This window comes from Cervus canadensis, chromosome 30, assembly GCF_019320065.1.
Source record: "Cervus canadensis isolate Bull #8, Minnesota chromosome 30, ASM1932006v1, whole genome shotgun sequence".
In the NCBI taxonomy this organism is placed as follows: Eukaryota; Metazoa; Chordata; class Mammalia; order Artiodactyla; family Cervidae; genus Cervus; species Cervus canadensis.
The window spans coordinates 23308517-23332851 of NC_057415.1; the positions used below are offsets into that span (position 1 = coordinate 23308517).

General features: G+C 40.6%; 1 protein-coding gene across 1 annotated transcript in view; it reads left to right on the forward strand.

Annotated features, from left to right (window-relative positions):
- The first annotated feature begins 2548 nt into the window (after positions 1 to 2548).
- PLPPR1 (phospholipid phosphatase related 1) overlaps positions 2549 to 24335 on the forward strand; it is a 558611-nt gene continuing 536824 nt past the window's right edge. Inside the window, exon 1 of the mRNA XM_043453687.1 lies at positions 2549 to 2626. The gene's annotated coding sequence lies outside the window, so the exon portion shown is untranslated. The remainder of the gene's footprint in view (positions 2627 to 24335) is intronic.

Sequence of the window (24335 nt, forward strand, 5' to 3'; positions counted from 1 at the left end):
AACCTGTGTGAACAGTGAGAACACAGGAAAATAGCATCTAACCAGACAGTGAAGGCTAACTTCAGGACCTTTGTAATGATTCTGTAACTTGATTTTGGACAAAATCTTGAAAACTGAGATTGATGTTTCTTGCTTTTTGGGGTTGAAGCCTTTTGGGATTGACCGATGGAGCAGGAGTGTTTTCTTTATGATGGGGGTGGGTACAGTTGTTGGTTTAAAAGGGACAAATTCATCTCAAGATTAGGTCAGCTCAGTATAAGGAAGCACTTTGAATCTTCTGGTCCTCTGTCCTTAACCCACTTTGGCATCCTAAACAACAGAGGGCGCTCTACTGACAGCAATCTGAGGGATCCATCTCTCCTGGGCGAGGACCAGATGATCTGAGCTGTGCGCCTGGGTCTACACTTCATTTACTTCTTCACATGTGTTCAGTGACGTCATGGTGGAATCCTGGTCCACGGGTCAAGGTAGGGAGCGTGAGGGTGTGGGGGACGGGCTTTAGAGAGTGGAGAGGAAGGGCACTACCCTGTAGAGATGTGTGGCTCAGAGATTTAGGAGACAGAACTTCAGATTCTGGTGCTGATTCTTACTAGCCCCGTCTTTGAGCAGTTATGTTTCCTCATTAATAAAATGGTGATAAATACTAACTTATTTGGAATAAGTTTTTGGCACAATGCCTGGCTCATAGGACGTGTTCAGTAAATAATAGCTTTTACAAGAAGCAAGCAAGCAAGCAAACATGTTCTTGGGTTCGGCTAGAGGAAGAGAGGCAGAACATAAGTAGGAAGCCTGCTCATTTACCATGCTGGCATAACTCATTTTAGAACATGTTACACAGACTAAGATTTTATATGTATATATTCCTGTTAACTTATTGATTAAAAACAATCCTTTAAGAGGTGTGGATAAGTTTTGCCTGTTATTTTATATTGGCTTTCCATTTAGTTGGGAGGTGCTGTTTGGTTTTTTTTTTTTTCACATCTAAATGATTTGACAGTGTGAAATTCTAAAATAGAAGTTTGAAATTGTTCTCTCAAATAATCCTATGCTTTTTTAGACAGAAACTTGATATGCCCAAGAATTAAACCAACTTAAAGAAGAAGGGTGCTGTGAACTCTTTGGAGGTGCTTTCCAAACCTCATTCCAGATTTAGGGTCTGAAGATACAAAGGAAATGGCCTTTTCCATATTTCACTTCAAAAGGTAGGAACCTTCTTTGACACAGATGATAGAATTTCAGAGCCAGAAGAGTCCTTGAGCTTCTTATGCTTTAAAAAAAATACGTTGCCTGCCTCCTTCCCTCCCTCCCCCAACCCAATTAAATAATCTCTTAGCAGTGAGGCTAGGTTAGCAGCAGTTTTTACAAGCGTCTCAGGTGATTCTGATGCAACCAGCCATGTGAACCCTTGATCCACACCAGCTGATTTTACTGATGAACTAAGTACTTTTTGCTGGTAGGGAGAAGGCCATCTTTTGCTGAAGGCCATCTTTCCTATGGCCTTCAAAATTCTGTTAACCTATTGATGAAAAATAATCCTTTATAAGGTATGGATAAGTTTTGCCTGTTATTTCGTATTGGCTTTCCATTTATTTGGGAGGTGCTGGTTTTTTTTCCCCACATCTAAATGATTTGACAGTGTTAAATTCTAAAATAGAAGTTTGGAATTGTTCTCTCAAATAATCCCATGCTTGGGGCTTCCCTGGTGGCTCAGATGGTAAAGCATCTGCCTGCAATGCTGGAGACCTGGGTTCGATCCCTGGGTCAGGAAGATCCCCTGGAGAAGGAAATGGCAACCCACTCCAGTAGTCTTGCCTGAAAAATTCCATGGAGGGAAGAACCTGGTAGGCTACAGTCCATGGGGTCACAAAGAGTCAGACATGACTGAGCGAATTCACTTCTTTCAGAAATCCAACCAGTTAGAAACCTTCAACAACTTGCCCAGCCCCTTTCTGCCATTTCCCTTCAGTTTTCAGGGTGAAGTTCAGGGTCTTCAGCTTAACTTGCAGCTCTTTTCACTATTTGCCTCTTGCTACACCTCTCCCCTCAGCGTTTCTGTTCCCCTACTTCTCCCAGAAACCCTTTGTCTAGTTGCGCCCAACTGCTTGCCTTTCTGGAATGTGGGGCGTGATTCTTCACAGTGCCACACTTCAAGGCATGCTTTCCCTTCTTCCTGCTGGGCTGCCTTTATCTGTTTCCCCATTTTCAAAATGCAGTTCAAGCTGAGATTCCCAAGTAGAGAGAGGCAACCAGGGAGCATTAGCTGTGGCTGCCTGGGTCAAAACACTGTAGATTCATTGAAACACTGGGAAAGACTCTTTCAGAGTCTTTAATTTCAAGCCCAAGTGGTTTCAGGGCTGGATTGGTATTACAGATGTATGAAGGAGGATCAGGTATGAGACCAAAGAAGTTACAGGGCTCTGATGGCTTGGAGAACACATGGCTCATTGAAAGATGACTAAATTCCACTTTTTGAGAAACATGGAGCAGTTAGTCCAGGGGTTTTGCTAATTTACAACCCTCGCAATGATCTTATTTTACAGATTTGATTGAGGCTGGATTTTTCCACTGGCCTGGTTGAGAGCTACTATACTTGCCGAGTTCTGAGAGCTTCCTTGATAGGAAAAAGGTAAAGCTTTATTCTGACACATAAACACCCTGGGCCCATTTGCCTACTTCAGGGGTCATTGTCCAACTCAAGGTCTGGAGAGTCCTGGGTATGCTTCGGCTCTTCTCTTTTCTTTGCCAAGAGACTCACTGTTGGAGATAGAGGAAAGTCTTACATATCATGCCATAAGCAGGGGTGGAAAGAGATAGCAGAAATAGTAAGCTGTGAAGGGTGTGCTGTGTAGGATAAATAAGGCATCTTAATTGATCAGTAGATAGTGAAGGTTTGGAAAGACTGGGAGATTGAGATGTCCGTTGTTTGTCAAGATAACAACCCCTTGTCCCCTACATTAAAGGCATCTTACAATAGATGGGAGATTTCCTTCTTAGTTCCTGGACACTTGCCATCTCTCTGTCTTGCTTCTGTGTTATGGTGACCCAGAGTGCTTTATGGGATGCAGGCAACTTCCCGGGCCAGTGCTGCTGAATGGCCAAGCGTGTCTTCATTCATGCTTGTGGTCACCAAAGGGATAACTCGGCTTGCAAAGCAGGAAAGTCTGTTTAAGGCAAACCTTCCTCAGTTAATACACTTTCTTACCTTGAAAGTCTTGCTTGCAGAAAGATACATTTTTACAATACAAGTTAAATAATAGGAACTGAGGGACAGTAAATTATTTATCACTTAATAAGAAGAAGGGACAAGTCAGGTTTATTTCAAATAGGAAGCTCTCCAATGATTTGTTGCCCTTCATAGTTAACTTTTACGAAACCATGTTATTTTATTTATATTTGTATATTATTTACACTCTTTTCACTGTTCATTTTAAATACAAAGCTGATCTTGAGATATATAGAAACCTAAGCTATCTTTCAAGATTTATTTCTTTACTTTTGGCTGCATTGGGTCTTTGTGGCTTTGTGCAGGCTTTCTCTAGTTGTGACGAGCAAGGGTGACTCTTCATTGCAGGGTGGGGACTTCTCATTGCGGTGGCTTCTCTTATTGCGGAGCCCGGGCCCTAGGGTGTGTGAGCTTCAGTAGTTGTGGCACGTGGGCTTAGTTGCTCTGTGGCATGTGGGATCTTCTTGAGCCAGGGTTTGAACCTGTATTCCCTGCACTGGCAGGCAAACTCTTAACCGCTGGTCCACCAGGGAAGCCCCTAAACTGTCTTTAAAGATGAGAAAGTTTGTGTTTATAAAGGCCTTTCTTTCTATTTCCTATTTTATGATTGTCATAATGATAATCAAACAAATATGTTATATGTCATGGCTAAAAGTTTCAGAATTATATTCATAACTTGATAAATTTACATTTAAGCACTGTAGTTATGCCTCTAGTCCCTATGTTACAGTGTCCTTATGTATCTGACTGTCCTCACAGTCCAGTTCGTAGAAAATTCTTAATATTCAAAAGGAACTAATGAGTGGGAAGCATCACATTTGTTCTTTAAAATATGTTAAATAAGAAATGAATCCATTAAAAAATCTGTAAGAAAAGCTATCTCTCATGGTGGTTTCCCTGTTTGTAAAGCTCCCCAAATGTGCAGTTTTTTTTTGGTAATTTAATTTCTGCTGCAGATGTCCATCCAATTTATTTGTGATTTATCATAGATTTTAATTTATAGTGAAAGTGCTGGGCCAGATTTGCAAAGGGATAATTTTTTTCCTAACCTCATCTAGTTTTAATGAATAATTCGCTTCCCCCATTATTATTAATTTATCTTTGGATGTTAATGCTTTTGGACATTACTAGCTTCACAAAGTTCTTCTCCGGCTGTTATGTTGTGAACCTAAGACACCTGGAACCTTCTTGTGCCCATGTAGCTTTATCTTAATTGAAAAATTTTTTTCTAGTTTTAAGGCTAAGTCTGTGTTAAGAATGGAGTTACAGAATCAAAGATTTGAAGAGAAATCTGAGGCAAATAAAGAATGTAGTTTATCTTATTCATAAGTGTTATTTGTATTATACTGGATGGTTATCATCTCAGCTCACTATGATTTTCAGAGATAAGGATCTTTCTCATGGTTGTAGATACCACCATTCAGGCTTAGTTTTCCCAAAATAGAACTTCTGAGTCCTTGAACGGGTCGCTTTCCCTTATATGAGTCAGAATATTCTCATGTACATAGTGAAAATGTCATGCTTGCCCAGCCTACTTTAGAAGAAAACTGCATTAGCCCCCTTATTGAGAGAAATGAGCTCTGTGGCTAGGTGGACTGGGGTTAAAGTCTTAACTCTGCTGCTTAGTACAGTGTAATTCTGGGAAAGTTACTTAACTTTTCTGAGCCTTAGTTTCCTTATCTAGACAATGGGGAAAATATTAATACCAACCTATGGGGTTGTTATAAAGACAGAATTTGACCATGTATTTTCTGTGCTTAGTGAATGACTGGACATATTGTAAGTTTTCTCTAATTATGGCATTTTTATGGATCTATGGGTATGTATTTGTGAAGATCAAATAAAATATACACAAAAGTGCTTTATAAGTGTTAAGGAGCTATTCAGATGTGCTGACATCGTTAGTTGAGCATTTTAATATTTTTCTGAACCTGGATCTTGAGTCACAAACCTTCACAGAACCTGAATGAAGCAGTCACTAAACCACAAGAAAACTGATCCTTGTCCACTTTCTGTTTCTGGCCCCAGGTAGCACATGGCAGCTATTATACAGTCACTATATCTCAGGTTCTTTGCTTTACTTACTTCATTACTAACCCTTCTAGAAAACCTTCAATGTAGGTTCACATTCTGTTGTTGTTTGGTCGCCAAATTGTGTCTGACTCTTTGCAACCCCATGAACTGCAGCACACCAGGCTTCCCTGTCCTTTTCTATCTCCCAGAGTTTGTTCAAACTCATGTCCTTTGAGTTGGTGATCAGTTTAGTTCAGTCACTCAGTCATGTCCAATTCTTTGCTACCCCATGGACTGCAGCACACCAGGCTTCCCTGTCCATCATCAACTCCTGGAGCCTACTAAAATTCATGTTCATTGTGTCGGTGACGCCATCCAACCATCTCATCCTCTGTCATCCCCCTTTCCTCCTGCCTTCAGTCTTTCCCAGCATCAGGGTCTTTTCCAATAAGTCGGTTCTTCAGATCAGATGGCCAGAGGATTGGAGTTTCAGCGTTAGCATCAGTCCTTCCAATGAATATTCTGGACTGATTTCCTTTAGGATGGACTGGTTGGATCTCCTTGCAGTCCAAGGGACTCTCAAGAGTCTTCTCCAGCACCACAGTTTGAAAGCATCAGTTCTCTGGCAGTCAGCCTTCTTTTTGGTCTAACTGTCATATCCTTACATGACTACTGGAAAAACAATAGCTTTGACTATACAGACCTTTGTTGGCAAAGTGATATTTCTGCTTTTTAATACACTGTCTGGGTTTGTCATTGCTTTTCTTCCAAGGAGCAAACATCTTTTAATTTTACGGCTTCAATCACCATCCACAGTGATTTTGGAGCCCAAGAAAATAAAGTCTGTCACTATTTCCACTTTCCCCCCTTCTATTTGCCATGAAGTGAGAAAATAAATATAAGAACTTGTTTAAGGTTTATCTTAAATGGCTGTTAAATTGGGGAAGGAAAACCAAGATCCAAGTTTATCTTGTTTTAAAATACATGTACTTTTCACTCTACCATGTCTCTGGTGGGAGTATAACAGCAGCTGTGAGTCAGACAGATTTATACCTTGTCCTGGATCTGCCACTCACAAGCCCTGTGTCCTCAGGGAACTTGGTTTATTACTCGAGCCTAGGTTTCTTCATCTGTAAAAGGGCAGGAGCTACCCCACGGGAATGTTGTGAGTATTAAATTAGAAGTCATATAGTAAGTGACAGTAAATAATAGCTGTTCATATTTTGTCTTCTGGTGCTTTCCATTTCCCAAGGGGGTGCTGGAGAGCCGCTCCTGCCTCTCCCGGTCAGCAGGGGGCAGTAGAGACCATAAAGGCTAGGACTAAACCAGGGCTGCAGCCTTAAGCAGGCCCCAACTAGGTCCACCTAGCAGTCTTGGCATCTCCGAATCACATGAGGTTAGTGGTCTTCGAGCCTGGTCCTAAAGGAAAAAAGAAGGAAAAAAAGCCCCGTTGATATACTCAATAATAGGCAAAACCACCACAGCAATCTTTGTCCCTAGTGTTTGCAAAAAACTCAGAATAGATGGTTTTTTTTTTTTTTATTATACATAAAGCCATTCACAATTGGCCTGTGTTAGCAGTTTCATTAACCTCATGAAGACATTAATATCGTTAGAAAACAGAAGGAGAATACCTCCAGCTCCTTCGTTAGATCCAATTAGCAGAGCGGTGCCGCACAAAGGAGCCCCGAGCCGGGCCTGTGTGTGCTCACGCCTGCAGCCGCTGGGCTCCCCATTAGGGTACTGCTCGTTGGAGTCATTAAATTAGCCTCATTTGTGATATGAAGGCATCTTTCCCCAAATAGGTTGCTTTCAAGAAGTGAATATTGCAAAGTGATAATGATGATAAATTAACACAAAATGATCAAATAAACGCCAGACAGATTAGACCAAACATTGATAGATGGAGTGGGGTGGCATATCCCAGTTACTCTGAAATACTATTTCTTCTTTCTTCATTTCATACAACAACCCTATGAGAGCCTTATTATTTTTATTTTTACTTTAGTTTCTCTGGCTTGCTCCCACTTGCTGTCAGGAGCCCCTGCAAAGTCCTCTGTGTTTTCTGGTAGTTCTGAAAGGTGGTAGTGTTGTGGCATGTCCCACATGTACCATGAACAATTATAACTTACTTCCGTGTGGCATGTGCAGTTTTATTTCCTTTTCCGCTGCTCTTATATCTGCATATGTTGGGATGAGTTACTGGCCTGGCCACGGTTTCCTCTGCTCTGTAACATGGCCCCTGCTGCTGGTTATTACTGTGGGTGCACTGCAGCTCTGGAGGTGCCAAACTCTGGTTTTCTTGTTCAAGTGTACACGTGAAAGTGACACCTCATTCTTTCTTAAAAAAAAAAAAATCACATTCTATTCAACATTGTTAACATGGTGCCAAGAGGCCCCTGGATTCTTTATGCAAGTAGACATCTTTTGATCCATCCTGCCAATTTCTTATCCTTTAAGACTGAGCTTAGATATCCTGTTTGTCAGGACTTCCCAGGTAGCTCGGAGGTAAAGAATCCACCTGCCAATATAAGACAGACAGGAGATGTGGTTCCATTCCTGGGTGGGGACATTCCCCTGGAGAAGGAAATGGCAACCTGATCCAGTATTCTTGCCTGGAACAGTCCCATGGACAGAGGAGTCTGGTGAGCTGCAGTCCAAGGGGTTACATAGAGTCGGACATAACTGAGCAGGCCCGCACCTCCTGTTTCCTAGGAAGTCCTCCTCGAATCCCAGGTTGCTCTGTGAGCATCCCCCACCACCTTGATCCTGAAGCACCTTGCTTACTGCTGCCTCAGCACGCTGCATTCACCACAGCCTAGCGGCACACGTGGCGCATAACTGCTTATCCACTTCTGTAACCCCACACCTGGAACAGTGCTTGGTCCATGCTTATATAGTGAACGGAACAGCCTCTTTGGTTTTGCTCCTGGTCCTGTTCCTGCCACCCTTTTAACTTTGTCTAATCAGCTCCGTTGATGCTTCTCTTTGGCATCACAGTTTGAGTGCCTCTTTTTTTCCTAGGCCTCTGGATTAGTAGTCTGATTTTCAACGACCCACCAGGTTTTAAATCAATACTTTCTTTTGATGTGGTGTTAGTTCCCTGGGGCTGTTGTTAACAAAGCACAATGGGCACAGTGGCTTCAATACCACACATTTATGATTTCACAGTATGGAGGCTGGAAGTCAGAAGTCAAGGGTCAGTAGGGTAGGTTCCTTCTGACAGCTCTGAGGGGGAATGTGTGTGCCATACCACTCTCCTGACTTCCAGCAGCCTCAGGCATCTGTAGTTTGTAGATGGTTGTTTTCTCTGTCTTCATATCCTCCTCCATCTGTCAATGTCAATCTCTGTGTCCAAATTCCCCGTTTTTAGAAGGGCACCAGTCATAATGACTTCTCAGGTGGTGCTAGTGGTAAAGAACCTGCCTGCCTATGCGGGAGACATAAGAGATGTGGGTTCGATCCCTGGGTCAGGAAGATCGCCTGGAGGAGGATCTGGAAAACCACTTGCCTGGAGAATCACATGGACAGAGGAGCCTGGTGGGCTACAGTCCATAGGGTTGCAAAAAGTCAGACATGACTGAAGTGACTTAGCATCACAGTCATATTGTATCAGCCCTTTCCCTCCCCCAGTGTCCTTGTCTTAACTTGATAATCTGCAGCTACTTCCAGTGAGGTCACTTTTATGGGTAGTGGAGGTAAGGACTTCAGTATCATTTGGGGAGACACTTTCACCTATAATGGATGCCTCATCTGCTAGCACCTCAAGGGTAGATAGTGCCAGGCGGCTAGCCTAGGTTTGGCTAAAGTTTTCCATAGCAGCTTCTCTTTTCCAGGAGGGAGTTCATGCAGTGTATCATAGTTGCTAGCTCACTTTCCTTTTCCACCTTCTCAAGGAGAGCACAGAGCTCAGACTAGGACCTGTTTCTCAGTTTTCACACTTAAAGTGAACTGGGCTTTGCATTTATTTATTTTTTTAAAATTTCTGTTGGCATATGATTGATTTACAGTATCAATTAGGTTGATACTGTAAATTAGATTGTTAGGTTCAGGTGTACACAGCAAAGTGAGTCATTTAGCCATGTACCTATATACACTCTTTTAGATTCTTTTCTCATATGGATCATTACAGAGTATTGAGTAGAGTTGCCTGTACTATACAGTAGGTCCTTATTAGTTATCTGTTTTATTTGTAGTAGTATGTATATATCAGTCCCAATCTCCCAATGTATCTCTCCTCCTCTGACTCCCTGGTAACCATGTTTGTTTTCTGCATCTGTAACTGTATATTTATTTTGAGAGGTGGAAAAAATTGCCTGGGCTAATCAGTACTGACATCCAGCTGAAATCAAACTCAGTAATATCCTGGGCTCTTCAGGGGTTTTGTTCTTATAGCCCATTTGAGGAAAGATAGTGTATTATCAACTGAAATGTTACAACAGCCTCCTGATAATGTATTCCACAGTTTTATTAGTTTGCTACCTCTGAATGGATTGGGAATACTCTGGATAATCCCACTGAGGCGGGGTAATCCTAGGAAGTATTTTAACAGCAGTGAATCCATCAGAAAGCTTGTTTGGCACAATCCACAGGGATCAGTGCTAGAGAGGAAACAAAGTTGAAAATAGCAGAAAAAATTGAGTGGGAGAAATGAAACCAGTGGAGGATTAGGTCAGTTTCCATTTTAGATTTGAATCCCTGGTTTAATCTTGGCCATTATTCTTAAAGTTGCCTGCATTGCTTTCCTTTCAGTTTGATGTTCATTTTGATGTTCGGTTTATGTGTGTCCTTCCATTTCCTATTCATTCTCTCTCTGGCATTTACTGCCTGAAATGATGGTCACCAGAAAAGTTACAGCAGAGGTGGAAGCCTGTTCGTAGCTGATGCAGACGCCTCCAAGTCTGAGGTCCCTTACTGAAAGGTGTGACTTTGCACTGGTGGCCCTCAATCCTGACTGCAGTCCCGCAGATTCTGCTGCAGTTTGCTGAGTGGCCTACGGGTCAATGCTTTCAAATAACTGATCAGGTAATTCCAATGTGTAGCAAGTGTTGAGAACCGCTGACTTACACCTTCCTGGTTTGTTTGACTTGAAAGACAAAAGGGCAAAGTTAGGGGACTATTAATATTTGGAGTGTAATGTCTGCCTGAATCCCTGGAAGTCGTATCTTTCCTTGGACAACCCCTGTCTCAGCTGGGCACCATGAGGCAAAAATCCCACTGCAGCTCCAGATCATGGCCATAGTAAACCATGTGGCTCCACATGTACTGCCCATGGCTCTGGGTCCGTCTGGTAGTCTGATTCCTTAGACACTGGGGTTTCAGTTTCCGGTGAAATTGCCTTCTACTCATGTCCTTTCGGCTGTGTTGATAAGTCACATGACCACTTTAAGCCATTTTCCTTAACTGGAAAGCAGAAACAATTGGCTTCTTCCCTTGTATTGTGAAATGAATACAGATATCCTGAACTTACAGAAGTTGATTGAAACTGTCATCTTCCACTCCCATTAGCAGACCTCTGTGAGCCTGGTTTCTCTGCTATGAAAGCTTAGGAACAGTTTAGATATTCATACCCGCTTGATTATTGTTAGTTCAGTCTAGACTAGATAACAAAGAAGCCAGTTCATTTGTTTCATTAGAAAGTTTCAATGTTGATGTACACTGTGTTGGCAGATAGAGTTTTAATAAGGGAGAATCTCTATTTCGTGAGATAATGCACGTGACTGCACCTGGCCCAGTGCCTGTGTTGAGCATTGTGTTGTGTATAATTGCATATGTGTTATTCATTAGCTCCTGTACTAGAGTCTCAGTGGGTCTGACTTCCACACAACATGCTGGGATCCTTGAAGATGTCAGTGAGGGAGTACAACCCACTTCACTGATAGTGGGTTACACTATGTTCTCATCTTTTATTTACCTGGTAACTGTTTGAGAAGGCATATGCCCTATTAACAGGAAGTTCAGAGTTTGTACTGATCATTATTATTTAGATATATGTTTCTATTTATCAACAAGTATTAAAAGTACCCACTTCCATCCATGGATGAATGACTATTAAAGGAGTACATATACGTGCTGTGTGCTAAGTTGCTTCAGATGTGTCTGACTCTTTGAGACCTTACGGACTGTAGCCTACCAGGCTCATCTGTCCATGGGATTCTCCAGGCAAGAATATTGGAGTGGGTTGTCATTTCCTTCTCCAGGGGATCATTCCTGACCCAGGGATTGAACTCACATCTCTTATGTCTCCTGCATTGACAGGGTGGTTCTTTACTACTAGTGCCACCTGATACATATATAATGGAATATTATTTAGCCTGAAAAAGGAAGGAAATTCTAGCACATTCTGTAACATGGATGAACCTTGAAGACATTATACTAAGTGAAATGAACCAGGTACAGAAGGATAAATAGTGTGCAAGTCCAGTTACATGAGATATTAAGAGACAGAAAGTAGAAGAGTGGTTGTCAGGTTGAGGGGAGTGGGGTAGGGAGGCTATTTTATAGTGAGTACAGAGTTGCTGTTTGGGGTGATGGAAAAGTTGTGGAGATGCACGGTGGTGATGATGGTTGTATAACACTGTATGTGTCCTTAATGCCACTAAATTGCTTGCTTAAAAATGACTAAAATGGTAAATTTTATATTATATACATTTTTCCACAATACCAAACAACAAAAAAAGAGAATCTTGCTGACTGTACCTTGTGGGATAGTAGTGGCTCTGAAAAATAGAAGTTATTTGTCACATTCACTGACTTCTGTGGTATAAATACTCCCCCATGGCTGATTTCAAGCTACTAACATGACTTCGAACTTGGAGTTGGTAAGAGCAGCATGCTGAGTTCTCTCTTGCTTGTGGAAAATGAGGAATTCTGTATGCCTCCCCCTTTCTCCTCACTTGCTGCTTTTTGTTGTAAATTGTTGTAAATTCAGATTATTAGACAATGACTATTTTTACGTTGGGCAACTTATAGCCTCTTAATGATAATCTTGGTATATGCATTAATTTTTTTGTGTATATGTTAGCTATTTGGAATATTTTTCATGGACCATTTTCTTTTATAACCTCAATTTTCCCTTTCTTGAATTTTTGATATCTTTTAGTTGTATATACTCTAGACATTTTTTTTTCCAGGAAGAGTTCATGTGTGTTTTAATTTCAGAATATTTAAATGTCTTAAATTTCTTTTTTTGCCTTTGAAGATAACTACTTGAGTAGATGCAATATATCTTTTCCCCTCAAAGTTCAGTTAATAAAGACTGAGACCAAGCTGATATTTGCTCCTTGCATATCACTTTTACTTCTGGTTGTATTCTTGTGTATTTTCCTGCTAATCTTGAAGTTCAAAATTTTATCTAGGTTATGTATAAATAATGTTCCTGGTACTATTTAGGCTTTGTGACTTGCAAAATCAGTTCTTAATCTAAGGGCATTTGCTTCTAACTTTAAAGAGTTATTTCTTTTTCTCTCTTATCTCAGTTTTTATATCTGACATTATTTCTGTAGATACAATCCTGATCTCTCCATGTATCTTTTCTTTCATTAATTTAGCCTGTTACTCAATTTCTCTTCTATTTGTGGGAGAATATTTTGAGCTTGACGTCTGTGTAATTCTAATTACATTTTTAGAAAGATCCAGTGAGCTGCTCACTGTATCTATTGTTGTTGTGGCTGATATTCAGTTGCTAAGTAATGTCCAACTCTTTGTGACCCCATGGACTGCAGCATGTCGGCCTTCCCTGTCCTTCACTATCTTCCAGAGTTCACTCAAATTCATGTCCATTGTGTCAGTGATGCTATCGAACCATCTCATCCTCTGCTGCCCTCTTCTCTTGGTGTCAATCTTTTCCAGCATCAGGGTCTTTTCCAGTGAGTTGGCTCTTCACATCAGGTGGCCCAAGTGTTGGAGTTATTTCATTATCCATCGTAGTGTTTCATTACATGTTGTTTTTTTTATGATGCCAGACTGGTGTGACTTCTTGGTAGTCTGCTGTGGATTTTCATCTATGTGGGCTTTTCCCCCTCTACTCTTCTTTTGAGAACATGTGTTGGGCAATGTCTAAAATCCTCTCCTGTTCCTGGTGGTCATATATTTCAAAGGGTTGCTCTTGTCCTGGTTCCCCAGGTTGCTTCTTTTCATTTGACTTGCTTTCATGCTTTACCTGTTTGGTGATTTCCACCCCTCCCTTTCGTTTGCATATCTTACAGATGAATGTCAATTCTTGTCCTATACTGGTAGTTGAAATGGATCCAATAGAACATGGATCTATGTTTGAATATTTCAGCCACAGGTAAAGAAGAAAGAGAAGAGGAAAAAGTTAGGTGGTCTGAATTTTTGAGCTGCCAGCTAGTTTAGAGATCTAGCATCCTGGTAGGAAGACAGTGGGAACTAGAGCCAGAGTTTATTTCCGAGTTTGTAGTGGTACTCAGACTTCAACAAGGGCAGTGCCACTTTTCCTGGTGTATCAGGGTTGCTGTCAAAATGAGCTTGCTATTTTGTCTGTGGTTAAGCATGACGATCTTTCCTAGTTGAGACCTGGGATCCTTGCCTGATGTGGCCTCTAGCATCTATGCTTTTTCTAGGGGCTCAGGTGGGAGTTCATTACAACACAGGATGATCTCACAGACCATCTTTGCCTCCCTTGATTGCTTTTCCCTTTCAATGGGTGCTACTGAGATCTCTTCCACTTACTTCATAGGTAAATTTGTCTAGCACCTGAGAGAAGTCATGGGAATGGTCAGCTGTTCCTTCCATCTAGTTCCCTCAGCAGAGTAGTTTTTGAAATATCTCAGTGTTTCTCATGTGATGATGTCACATACTTTTCCCTAATAATTTTTAAAAATATTTTTAATTTATGTTTTTAAATTGGAGAATAATTTCTTTACAGTGTTGTGTTGGTTTCTGCTATATAACAACATGAATCAGCTATACATATATCCTCTACCTCTTGAGCCTTCTTCCCTAATCTTTTTTGTTTTTTATAATCTAAATGGGCACCAGGAATGAGACATGCTCAGCTCTTCACCTTAACTGGAAATCTAACGTAGAAAATAATAAGCCAAATATCTGGGTTCAGAAGGTAGAAACTCTGATTGAAAGACTGACGCATGTTTTCCACCAGCATAGCTTCTTCGATTGGCTAATGTTGCCCCTTCTTCAGGTTGGCCTTTGTGAATCCTGCTTTTGTATCACCATAACCAGCATGTTGTGTTAGTCACACTGTCATGTCCAACTCTTTGCGACCCCATGGACTGCAAACTGCCAGGCTCCTCTGTCCATGGAATTTGCCAGGCAAGAATACTGGAGTGGGTTGCCATTTCCTTCTCCATAATAAGTATAACCCATTTTTTAATTCAGGATACACATATGGTCATATCACCTTAATTTTGTTGAGTTAATTAGTTAAGACTCCAAGTATTCCATAGGAGGATGTCCAGTGTTTGCCTTGAGGCCCATGTTATTGTTGTTGTAAAGTTGCTAATTCATGTCCAACTCTTCGCAACCCCATGGACTGTAGCCCACCAGCCTCCTCTGTCCATGGGATTTCCCAGGCAAGAATACTGGAGTGGGTTGCCATTTCCTTCTCTGGGGAGTCTTCCCAACTCAGGGATAGAACCTGCATCTCCTGCTTGGCAGGCGGGTTCTTCACCATTGAGAGACCTGGGAAGCCTCTTGAGGCCCATACCCCTGTTTAAAAATTTATGAGAACTCTGAATGAAGGTTTACTTTGTCCAATTTGGGGAAAGGATGATTTCTCCGTCTAATGGCAGAGTCAGAGGGAAAAGGGAAGCCTGATAATCATTTGACATTAACTCTCGGCTTTGCTGTTAAGCTGGGTCTTACAGTGTCCCATGGATGCCGATGCTTCCCTTTGCAGTATAGTAATGATCCAGACACCTGTACAAACCACTGGGATCTCCCACGATTGGGCTCCAAGATCACTATTACCTTAGTCTGCACTCAGAGGTCTTCTAAACGCAACATGTGCAAGGATGGCTGGGTCCCCAGGGACTTCCATTATCATTAGACATTGTGCATATACCAGGCCTTCTGGTTTACACATTTCAGGCCTATTGAGCCCAGACTGCTAACCTAGATTAACCCTCCCCACAGGTAATTTTATTCCAGAGGGCATGTCTTTCCCATGGGCCTTATTCTGGACCACCCTGGTCAGTCCTCATGAGTCCTCCTGACTTGGAGTCAGGGACCAGAGTTTGGGGAATCCTCTCTTGGAATATGCAATATGCAAACAGGTCCACCTTTCCCCCAGAAAGTAGCCCTAGTTGTCAACAGGTACTTTGACGGGTCTGATTTGGTAAAGCACCAATGTTTCTGTTATATTCTTCTGCCAGAGCAAAGGTACAGGCTCATCCTTCATAAGAGAGGCTACTCAAATGATTCTTTGAAGAGCAAATGTCTGGTTCAAAGTGCCACTTTGCTTCTGCCAGTATTGAGAAGCAGTGGCTTCCTGTGACAGTGCTTCAGGGCAGTGGCTATGAATGTAAAAGTCAGTGCAATCCATGTTTCTCTTGGCATTTTTCCATAATTCTGTTTATTTTGTAAGATAACATGACTAATGAGGGTGTTAAAGAGTTACAGAATCAGAAAGGCAAACAGATAAATGGTGCATGTGTGCTAAGTCACTTCAGTTGTCCAACTCTTTGTGACCCTATGGACTGTAGCCCGGTGGACAGGCTCTTCTGTCCATGGGATTCTCCAGGCAAGAATACTGGAGTGGGTTGCCATTGCCTTCTCCAGGGGATCTTCCTGACCCAGGGATCAAACTGGTGTCTCATGTCTCCTCCATTGGCAGGTGGGTTCTTTACCACTAGTGCTCCATGGGAAGCCCTGGATAAGTGGTAGAGTCAGAATTTGATTTCATCTTCCTGACTGTAAAGCCAGTGTCTAGTCAGTCAATCAGCAGTTGTCATAGGGCATCTGCCCTGTACCAGACATGTGCTTGGAAGATGCTGGGGATACAGGATGAGTAAGGCATGGTCCTTGTGAGGGACTCAGACTACATGAAGGGGTTAAGTAGGACCTTAAGATATGAACCTGGTGCTGGTGGAGGAGCTTGTGAGACAGGGCACTGGGGCATGGTTTCCTGGAGAAGGAGAGGTCTCAGCTGACTCTGGCAGGAAGAACTGGGGAAGAGAGGTAGAGGAAAAGGAAATAAGTTCCTTTGGGTTAGAGGAAGCAGTAAGTGGTGACTACAGAGCTTTCTAGTGACCAGATACTCTTCTTCATGTTTGAAGCAGAGAGCACCTGCTGTGGTAAAGACTTTCTAAGGGTTTCTGTTTCTTTCTTCTTTCCTTTCTTAAAATCACTTTGCTAAGCGGCTAAGTCACGTCAGTCGTGTCTGACTCTGTGCGACCCCATAGACGGCAGCCCACCAGGCTCCACCGTCCCTGGGATTCTCCAGGCAAGGACACTAGAGTGGGTTGCCTTTTCCTTCTCCGGTTCATGAAAGTGAAAAGTGAAAGTAAAGTCGCTCAGTCATGTCTGACTCTTCGCGACCCCATGGACTGTAGCCTACCAGGCTCCTCCATCCATGGGATTTCCCAGGTAAAAGTACTGGAGTGGGTTGCCATTGCCTTCTAAATCACTTTACTGAGGTATAATTATTGTACCCAACAAAAGTATACAATCTGATGAGTTTGAACGTATACATCCACTCTTGAAGCCGTCACCATAAGCGAGGTAATAAACACTCCATCACCTCCAAAAGTTTCCTTGTGTCCACACCTCAACTTTTTTTTGGTAGTAAAAACACTTAATATGTTATCTTCCCACTTAACAAATTTTTAAAAATGGAAGCATAATTGATTTACAATATTGTGTTAGTTTCTGGTATACAGAAAAATGATTCTCACGTATCTATGTATACACACGTCCAGTTTCCTCTTTGTTTCCAGTATGGTTTTTTGTAAGATATTAAATATAGTTCTCTGTGCTATACAGTATGTTCTTGTTCCTTGTATATAGCAGTTTATATCTATCAGTCCCAAACTCCTAATTGATCTCTCCCCCAGCTTTCCCCTTTGGTAACCATAAGTTTATTTTCTGTGTCTGAGTCTGTTTCTATTATTTAAAGTTCACTTTTGTTGTATTTTAGATTTCACATGTAAGTGATATCACATGATATTGTCTTTGTCTAACTTACTTCACCTCGTATGACACTCTCTAGGTCCATCCATGTTGCTTCAAATGGCATTATTTCATTCTTTTATATTCAATATAAACATTGAATATAAATATATTCATTCAATGTATTGCTGAGCCATATATTCTGCTGTACATATGTACCACATCATCCTTATCCATTCTTCCGTCAGTGAACAGCTTCCATGTCTTGGCTGTTGTAAATAGTACTGCTGTGAACATTCGGGTGTATGTGTCTTTTTGTTGAGTTTTCATCTTTTCCAGATACATGTTCAGGAGTGGGATTGCTGGGTCATAAGGCAGCTCTATTTTTAGTTTTTTAAGGAGCCTGTATACCGTTTTCCATAGTGGCTACACTAGTTTACATTCCCAACAGCATAGGAGGGTTCCTTTTTCTCCACAGCCTCCCCAGCATTTGTTATTTGTAGTTAGCAGATTTTTTTAAAGTGCACAGCACAGTGTTACTAACTGTAGGCACTGTTGTCCAGCAGAGCTCTAGAACTTATTATCTTGCCTAACTGAAACTTATACCCTTCAAATAGTAACTTCCCACTTCCCCTTCCACCCAGCCCCTGACAACCACATTGTACTCTCTAGTTCAATGAGTTTGATTATTTTTAAATACTTCATACAAGTGCAGTGTTTATAAGGACATATTTGTACTTAATGGGAACTAATTTCTTGTAATTACTGTTTGAGCTTTTGGGATGGCCTAATCTGTTTAAGACTAAAACCCAATAATTCTGAACCCATTATTGTCTGGTTTTCATTCCCAATTCTTTAAGACCCATGTGACCAAAGTTGGGATGATATAGTTGTTATATTTTTGAGCAATGTTCATAAATGAACTAATGCTGGCTGAATACATGCAGTGTGTTAGACTTTTTATATCAATATTCTCATGTGGTTTTATTATCTTTGCTTATAGTTAAAAAAACCAGGGCTCAGAGAGATTAAATAATGTGCCATAGGTCACATGGCTACCAAATGTATAAGTTGGAATGGAAGCTGAGGCCTGGGTCACTCCAAGGAAATAACCAGAGCTCTTAACACCAAACTCTCAGTAGCTGAAACTTTGAGTCACTGGCAAGGAACACAATTATGCATGCATGCATGAAAATAGACTGGGGGGCATTAGGCAGGTGTGACTATGGAAACTGCTCTATTTCAGTGGATTTAATTTTCTCCCAGTACTGGCTTGAATTGGTGGTGAACACACAGATAGAAGGTAATCAAAGAGCTGAATGAACCTGGCAGTTGTAAACAGAAGCATGGGGTCCCCATTGGACCAGCAGAGAAGTGAATGAGTCCATTGTTTTTAATAGGCCAAATATTTCTCTCTTGTTCCCTAGGAGGCAATTGGAAGAGACATGCTGATAGCTCCCCTTGGGGCATTAACCGGAATCAAATTAGTGAAGTGAAGCTTAAGTTGGTCATTTTATTCCCAGTTCAGAAAAACAGGAAGTGAATGGTAGTGGGGGCAAAGACTGCATTTTCTAGTTTATTAAAGATTGCAAATTGTATTAGCGTGATATTTTCATTGTAGTAATTACTTTGTGGGCCCAGTAATAGAAAAGTATCACTTCAGATAAATTCCTATTTTTCTGCTGTGATTCTTTTAAGGCATGTCTTTTCTACTGAAATGATGATCGTAATAGCCAATGCAGATGTGTACCCTTGCTTAGGTTACTGAGTCCTCAGCAACATAGTCCTGTGATCTGCATACAATTTGTGCTGTATAGGCGGTAATCACTGCTGCCCTGAATGCAAGACATGGATAGCCTCTTTGAGAGTGAAGTGTGCACACCCTCATGAGCTTCGTTAATTTTTAAGACATCATTTAAGGAGTCAAAGAAAAAAGTCAACTTACCTACTTTTTCCTTTAATATTATCTTTCCGAAGATAAAGACAGAGAAGTTGATATATCATAAAGCAGAAAGAAGTTTGTGGGCAATGGGAAGCAGTTTGGGAAGACTTCCATTCTAGGGGTTCAGCAATGTTTGATGTACATGTTTTTGGGGGTGTCAAATAGCAGTCAGTAGCAAACCTCTAAGAATTCATGTAAATAGAGGCTAGAGAAGAGAACCAAAATAGACTTTTAGTGCTTCAGTGTACTTTGGATTTTTCATCATCTGTTAAATTATGAATTTAATGAAGTTACTCAGAAACCTATAGTCAATTGAGAGTTCATTGTACTTTTCAATTATCCAGTTTGACTATTGGCATGTACGGTATTTAATTATTTAATTTGTTGCTGGTTATATAGTTGTGGACACAGTGTAAATGAAAATAATAATAAACTTGTTTGCATTTTCAGAGCAGTAGCCTCACCTGACTTAAGATTTTGAGTGATGTTATTTTGTAAATAAAGGATTGTTTTTGTAAAAAGAAGAGTTATTATACATTGATCTTTTAATATCCTTTTTTTGTTATTTATTTTGTTTTATTGAAGTATAGTTGGTTTACAATATTGTGCTAATTTCTACTGTACAGCAAAGTGATTCAATTATATATATACATATTCTTTTTCATATTCTTTTCCAGAATTTTGGAAAACTTTTAGTTATTTGGCTGCACCGGGTCTTAGCTATAGCACCCAGGACCTTTCTAGTTGCTGCATGTGTACTCTTAGGTGTAGCACGCGGGATCTAGTTCCCTGACCAGGGATCGAACCCAGGCCCCCTACATTGGGAACTCAGAGTCTTAGTTTCTGGACCACCAAGGAAGACCCTATCACAGGATATTGAATATAGTTCCCTGTGCTTTACAATAGGCCCTTGCTGTTTATCCATCCTCATCCTGTCTCCTAGTGTGGGATCTGCCTCTAATGTGAAAGTAAAAGTGCTAGTTTCTCAGTCAGGTCTAACTCTGTGCAACCCCAGGGACTGTAGTCCTCCAGGCTTGTCTGTTTATGGAATTCTCCAGGCAAGAATACTGGAGTGGGTAGCCATTCCTTTCTCCAGGGGATCTTCCTGACCCAGGGATTGAACCCTGGTCTTTTGCATTGCTGGCGGGCTCTTTCCTGTCTGAGCCATCACTTATTGTTTCCCACTTTTACCAGACCCTCCACTTCAGAGGATGCTTCCCTTATTGGTTCCCATTAAAGCATCTGGTAGTAACTGAAAGCCCCAATTTCATGAATACTTCTCTAGGTTCTGACACTGACTTACTGAATATTTCTTGCCTGCCTTTAACATTGAGGCAGTTTTAATAATGAACTGAGACCTTGTTGGGAGCTAATTATTATAATTAGAATATAGAATTTTAAAGGTGATAAGACTGACATACCATTTAGAAATTCAAGGCCATAAATTATTGTAGCTTATTATTGGAGTGAGATCATATGGGGGCCAGGACAACCCTCTTCTAACCTATTGTGGCAAAACTTCCACATTATTCAATGGGGGCCGTGCGGAGGCTTTGCACACCTTCTGATAGTTGTTGGGCAAAACACTAGAAGCCTCCAGTTACTGTGTGGTGACAGGTGCTCTCCTTCCCCCACCGTCCAGTCCAAGGCATTGTCCAGTCCACCCTCCTTATTTTAGAGATAAACTATGTAATGAACTATGTAGTTTCCCAAGGTCAAGAATTTTAACCTAGACCTTAATATTCCAAATTCAGTGTTTCTCTTACTATATCATGCTGCTGCCTTTGTGATACATGTTACCGTCTATGTGAGTCAGAGTAGCTTGCTGCTGCTACTGCTGCTAAATCGCTTCAGTCATGTCCGACTCTGTGCGACCCCATAGACGACAGCCCACTAGGCTCCCCCTGTCCCTGGGATTCTCCAGGCAAGAACACTGGAGTGGGTTGCCATTTCCTTCTCCAATGCATAAAAGTGAAAGTGAAGTCGCTCAGTCGTGTCCGACTCCTAGCGACCCCACGGACTGCAGCCTACCAGGCTCCTCTGTCCGTGGGATTTTCCAGACAAGGGTACTGGAGTAGGTTGCCATTGCCTTCTCCCAGAGTAGCTTAGGTAAGATCTAAATAAGATCATTAACACAGACTAGAGTAGACTTACTTTGTTCCCCATTTATTTTTGTCAGTCAATCTCTTTTTTAAAATTAATTAATTTATTTTAATTGGAGGCTAATTACTTTACAGTATTGTAGTGGTTTTTGCCATACATTGACATGAATCAGCCATGGGTGTGCATGTGTTCCCCATCCTGAACCCCCCTCCCACCTCCCTCCCTATGTCAGCCAATCTCTCATGTGGCATCAGCTCCTAAAGGATTGTTGAGTGTATTAACCATTTAAATCTTATCCATTTACACTCAGACTTACAGCAGTTCAAAACTTAATTTTTAATCTCAATGCTGATTTTCATCACTCAGTACTGGTTCCCATTAAACCTTAGCAAAAGGCTAATGTTACTGTCAATGGTGTTAGTCGCTCAGTCGTGTCCGTCTCTTTGCAACCCCATGGACTGTAGCCCTCCAGGCTCCTCTGTCCATGGAATTCTGCAGGCAGAAATATTGGAGTGGAGCATACTTCACTGGAGTGAAGCCATTCCCTTCTCTAGGGGATCAGTCCCCACCCAGGGATTGAATCCAGGTCTTCTTCATCACAGGAGATTCTTGTGGATTCTTTGCCATCTAAGCCATCTAATGTCCACTTAATAATTTACACAACCATGTGGATTATTATCCTGCCACTTAGGATACCACTCTTAGTGTTGCTAATTCTTATAAAAATCTTGTATGAAGAATAGTTTTGGAAACAGCAACAAATGAAAAATATGAACATCACCTTCCATCCTCTATTGAGGATAGAAAACATCTAATATTTATTTGAAGATACAATTGGGCTAGGGATAGACTGTCAAGAGTTAGCATCTACATATGTGCCCTTTGTCTTTCTGGAATTCATTTGTTAAGATTTTGCCATGATGTCTCTGTCAGCCACCTGTCTATAAATATGTTTTCACATTGACATGAAAGAAGTTTAGGCATGATAAAAATGTGTAATTAAATAATTTCTTAGGGAAATACTCCAAAAAGCTGCTTTTCTTATTAGAGACATCTTAGGATGAGTTAGCCAGTGTGAATGCTTTGTTGAAGCCTGTTCAAATGAGAGATAAATTGGGCAGCCTTGTCCTTTAATGGCCTCCTGCCCAAAATAAGACTGGCCAGTAAACAATATTCATCTTAGCAGTGCTGCCATTTCATGTCACAAAGTGACCATGTAGTCTCATTAACATAGTCCAAAGTGCGGACTTTTAAAGGTAGTTGATTTTTTTTAACTTGCTACTGTTTTATAGCTTTGTATAAAATGCTAATGCCATGACATTTATAGAACTATTAAATCATCTTAATGAAAGAGTAACCGTTATACCACTAATTCATTTGAGTGAATTTCCCTTGCAGAATCCTCTAGTAGTTGATTGTAAAAGGATGGGACTTTTTTTTTTTTTGGCTCCATGATTTTGTTCTACCATGGAACCAAATCCCATTATTTTGGTGTGCTTCATACCCAAGTGTGATGGAGCCAAATCCTTTGACAAAATTTGTTGTCCTAAATCTGAGCTCATTTGCTTCCTGGCCCCCACTTAATTTGATCTAGTGTCTGCACAAACCAAGTCTGCTTTTCTTGAGAAGTAGGCTTTCTGTTTCCCTCTTATGTGGGTAAATATATAGTCATGTATTTTCAGCTACTGAAAAACGAGCTCCATTGCCTTAACACTGAATCAGAGAAAATATTTGGGCTTTAAAAAATATCTTGTGATCACATCAGGAGACAACTTGGATTGATTCTGGTTCTGGGCCCACATTTCCTTGTTAGTGGCCATCCCACTCAGCATATGTTGTCATACCGGGGTCTCTTTGGAAGGAAGTGGCTGGAAATTCCCAGAGACATGAAGCGCTGTGAGTGGCAGAATTAGACCTCCAATCTCCAATAGATCGCTGCTGTCCAAACTTGCAGCTTTCATTTAGAGTGAAAATGATGCTTGTTTTTTTCTGTCTTTTCAAAGCCCTCATTTATATACAATTATTATTTCTTGGACAGAAATTGTCTTTTAGGAACATTTCCTGGCATCCTTAAATGCATGGGAGACAGAGAGAATTGACTTCGCCATCAATATATTTTTCACCCCTTAGGAACATGAATATTCTTGTGAAATGTTGGAGCCTGCATTTACTTTGCTTAACTTGACTGTACATTTGTATTTACTTTTCATAGTTCTGAGTTTCTTCAGAAATAACTAATCTCATTATCATTCTACTCTGAATTAAATGGTTTTGCTGCTAAAATATCCGATATTCAGTTGTATCTTTTTCTTCAACTTAGGTTTATCTTGAGCAAAGTTGCAGAATGTTACATAGAGAGATGTGGAAACTGGAATGTATTCCCTCAGGACAAACTGATTCTTTATGCAGCCTACTGTCTGGAACTACCAAGTTTTTCTGCATTTTTATCTAGTTTTGATTAATCATTTTGGAACAGAATTCTCTTCTAAAATAATGCCCATATAATATCACATAATGCCCATATAATATGATGATACATATCATATACATATTATATGATATTATAATATATAATATATAATAACATAGTATACTATAATATATAATAATATAATATATAATATGTTATAACATATATATCATGCTATAAGAATATAACAATGAAATTGATGTCTTTTTGATTCACTGAATGTTTAATACTTCTGGCATTCACAATATTATTGATTAGATGGAACCCATCTATTTAAGCTCTCATTGGTAGCCTGGTTTACTCTATTCCATTATTTACAAGTTTCTGTTGGAATGTATGTAGGAATGTATGTATTCAATTCAATTCTGAATTGAATGTGTACAGTTTTATGAATATTTTTCAGTTCATCAGAGTACAAATTTTGTCTGTTAAAATGTCACATATTTCTTTGGGCTAATGTCATAATCATTTACCATTTTTTTAATTGGTTGTAGTAA